At 41.7% G+C, this 4,289-nt stretch overlaps 1 pseudogene; it reads left to right on the forward strand.

Annotated features, from left to right (window-relative positions):
• The first annotated feature begins 489 nt into the window (after positions 1-489).
• On the forward strand, positions 490-3,836 carry LOC110146443 (ATP synthase subunit alpha, mitochondrial-like; annotated as a pseudogene).
• Positions 3,837-4,289: the final 453 nt, after the last annotated feature.

The following is a 4,289-nucleotide window of genomic DNA, read 5'->3' on the forward strand; positions in this document are numbered from 1 at the left end:
ATAAATTTCAAGTTATCCAAATTAAAAAGATTTGCTTTTCTCGGGGCACCATTTAAAAATTAAAAAGACAAACCACAGATTGAGAGAAATTATTTGTAAGACATGTGTTTCATAAAGGAGTGTATCCAAAATACATAAAGAACTCTTACAACTCAACAACAAAGACAATTCAACACAAAACAAGGGCAAAAGATTTGAATAATCACTTCACTCAAGAAGATGTACAGACTGAATAAAGATATGAGAAGATGCCCAGAACCATTTGTCATATTAGATAAGTGCAAATTAATATCACGATGATATACTGCCACACGCTCACTAGAATGGCTAAAGTAGAAAACTGACAATACCACGTGCTGAAAAGGATTTGAAAAAACTGGAGCCACCACACACTACTTTGGAACAATTTAGCAGTTTCTTAAAAGTTACCATATAGTCAGTCTCCAGGCTATGAGTGCAGAAGAAGCACTTGGGAAAGAGCAGCCAAGGATGTTGTCTGTGTGGGTCACTGCAGCAGTGAGCCTTGCCCTCCCTTGCAGAGCAAGCTGGTCTCCAAAAATGCTCTGGGATGATCCTTCATTGCTGCAAGGAGCCTTCATGCCTCTCATTCTCATCTTCATATGACTGGCACTGCTGAGGTGTCCTCTCTTCTTGAAGAGCATATTCTTGCAGCTGATGCCTCTCTTGATCTTGAAGAGACTGGGCATGTTTTACATATTGGTGACAATACTGCCCATGTACATGGACTAAGAAATGTTCAAGCAAAAGAAACGGTAGGGTTTTATTCAGGTTAAAGTGTATGTCTCTTGGAAGCAACCTAGATGCCCATCAGCAGACGAATGGATAAGGAAGCTGTGGTACATATACACCATGGAATATTACTCAGCCATTAAAAAGAATTCATTTGAATCAGTTCTAATGAGATGGATGAAACTGGAGCCCATTATACAGAGCGAAGTAAGCCAGAAAGATATAGACCATTACAGTATACTAACACATATATATGGAATTTAGAAAGATGGTAACGATAACCCTATATGCAAAACAGAAAAAGAGACTCAGATGTATAGAACAGACTTGTGGACTCTGGGAGAAGGTGAGGGTGGGATGTTTCAAGAGAACAGCATTGAAACATGTATATTATCTAGGGTGAAACAGATCACCAGCCCAGGTTGGGTGCATGAGACAAGTGCTCGGGCCTGGTGCACTGGGAAGACCCAAAGCGATCAGGTGGAGAGGGAGGTGGGAGGGGGGACCGGGATGGGGAATACATGTAAATCCATGGCTAATGCATTTCAATGTATGACAAAAACTACTGTAATGATGTAAAGTAATTAGCCTCCAACTAATAAAAATAAATGGAAAAAAAAATAAATAAAGTGTATGTCTCTGAACTTGGAAGCTGATAATATTGGTGTTGTTGTGTTTGGAAATGATAAACTAATTAAGGAAGGAGATACTGTGATGAGAACTGGAGCTATTGTAGATGTTCCAGTTGGCGAGGAGCTGTTGGATCCTGTAGTAGATGCCCTTGGTAATGCCGTTGATGGAAAGGGTCCAGTTGGTTCCAAGGTCCAAAGGCAAATTGGTCTGAAAGCCCCTAGGATCATTCCTCAAATCTCTGTGTGGGAACCAATGCAAACTGGCATTAAGTCTGTGGACAGCTTGGTGCTGATTGGTCGTGGTCAGCATGAGCTGATTATTGGTGACCGACAGACTGGCAAAACATCATTGCTATCGACACAATCATTAACTGGAAATGATTCAACAATGGAAATAATGAAAAGAAGAAGCTATACTGCATCTACGTTGCCATTGGTCAAAAGAGATCCACTGTTGCCCAATTAATAAAGACACTTACAGATGCATATACCATGAACTACACCATTGTGGTGTCAGCTACTGCTTCAGATGCTGCCCCACTTCAGTATCTGGTTTCTTATTTTGGATGTCCCGTGGGAGAATATTTTAGGGATAATGGCAAACATGATTTGATCACTTATGATGACTTATCCAAACAGGCTGTTGCTTAGCGATGTCTCTGCTGTTCTGGCGACCCTCTGGTCATGAGGCCTATCCTGGTGATGTCTTCTACCTCTACTCCAGTCTGCTAGAGAGCAGCTGAAATGAATGATGCTTTTGGTGGCTGCTCCTTGACCACTTTACCAGTCACAGAAACACAAACTGGTGGTGTATCTGTTTACATTCCAAGGAATATAATTTTCCTCACTGATGGACAGATCTTCTTGGAAACAGAATTATTCTAGGAATGTATCCATCCTGCCATTAATGCTAGTTTGTCTATATCCTGCATCAGATCTGCTGCCCAAATCAGGGCAGGTGGTGAAACTGGATTCATCCTCCTCCAACTCACTATAATAGTGATCTACTTGCTGATAGCACTCAAATGTCTATCTCCAGCCCAGGCTGCATCCTTGAGCCCCAGATCTGTATGTACAACTGTCAACTTGACATTTCCATATCACTTCTTCAAGTTATCTCAAACTCTGCTTGCTCCAGATTCTGAATGTGTGAGTTCTTACTGCCCCACCTGAAAAAAGGAGAAAAACAGAAGGAAGGAAAGAATAACACTGTAATCCATGCAGTTGTATAAACTTGAAATCTAAGTCATCATTGTTCATTGTCTCCTCTCACCTCCAACCCCCATCTGAGCTCTGAATAAATTAAGAAATAAGAGTGAGGAAAATAGAAATCAATGTGTCAGCTTTCCTACTGATGAAGGCAGACTGAAGAATGTGATGCAAGTGTGTGGCAAAAATGAGTTTCCAAACCCCAGCTTTAGGAAGATTTAGCTACCCTGTCCCTGATAGCCCTGTCCCTGATGGTAGCAGACCCCTGGAGCCCTATCCTCACAAGGACAGGCTCTCTATAAAAAAAACTTGGCCCTCTGCAGACCAAGAGCCCAGGCTCCCTGCAGGCAGTCCAGACTCAAAGAGAAGAGAGGAAAGGCTGAAACTTGCAAGCCCAGTTACTCACCGAAACTCGTCAATCACGTGAAAGGAGTATGAGATGAGGCAAAAGCCAGGAAATTTTAAGGAAAATACCTCCTCATGGAAACCAGAGGGGTAGGGAGGCATCACTCTCCTCATACAATGCAATATCAAAGCCTATTGATTTCATGTCCAAAATATCTCTGACAGCATTACCTTCTCTCCATTTCTATTACCACCTCCCTGATCCAAGCTAATATCTCTCAGCTAGATCTCTGCAATAGCCTTCTTACCATTTTAACTACTGGAAACAACTGTTCTCACCTCTCTCCTATCTCTTCTCCACACATCACCAAAGTGATTTTCACAAGCCAAATCTGATCATATTTTTTTCTTCCCATCCTTTCTCCTTTCCCCGTTATCCATGGTTCTTGGACCTAGAGTAGGGGGTTGAGAAGGTTTCAGTGAGGATGTGACTTCTAAGTGAGACCATAAGAATGACTGAGTACAGTTAGGTGAAAAAATGGGGAGCAAAGCATTGCAGGCCCAGGGAACAACACATAGGAAAATTTAAAAGGTAAGCAACAGCCTGGATAGAGTGTCCTGGCAAAAGAAAGTTTCAGAATGACTGGAAATAGGAGAGTGAGAAGCAGACAGCTTGGTAAATAGTTTGGAATTTTTCCCAAGGGCAGTGAGAAGGCTTTGAAGGGCTTTAAAGAAGGTAATGACATAGATGGATTTGCATTTTCTGGCTGCTCTGTGGAGATTGGATTAGGTGGGAAAGCAGTAGACGAAATGCGAGGAGACAATATGAAAGTCATGGTTTATGGTGGTGTCAATGAAGATAGTGCAACAAACAGACAGCCATCTATAGCTAAGACGTAGAGAGAATAGACTTGGTGATGTGATGATTGAGGGAGAGGGTAGAGTCAGGAATGACTGCCAGGCTTTTCACTTGCAGGGCACCTGAGAGGATGAGAGTACATTTACTGGGAACGGGAGCACTGGAAGGGGCTTTGGAAAGGAGACAAGCTGGTTTTGGACATTCTAATTTTGAGGTGTTCTTAAGACAACCAAGTGAAGATATTCACTAAATAACTGCAAATATGAGTCAGTTGGAAATAAGAGGAGTTTGTAAGAGAGAGCTGACATGGATATAAAAATTGAGGAGTTATAATTTAGATAGCAATTTAAACCCCAATAAAATTATTGATGATGGATGAGATGCTTAAGGAGAATAGATGAACTGAGAAAAGCATCTTAGACAATCCTGAGGAACTCCAGCAAATAGTGGTAAAGGAGAAAGACCCCACAAAGGAGACTGAGATGGACCTATCA

Source organism: Odocoileus virginianus, chromosome 5 (assembly GCF_023699985.2).
Source record: "Odocoileus virginianus isolate 20LAN1187 ecotype Illinois chromosome 5, Ovbor_1.2, whole genome shotgun sequence".
NCBI lineage: Eukaryota > Metazoa > Chordata > Mammalia > Artiodactyla > Cervidae > Odocoileus > Odocoileus virginianus.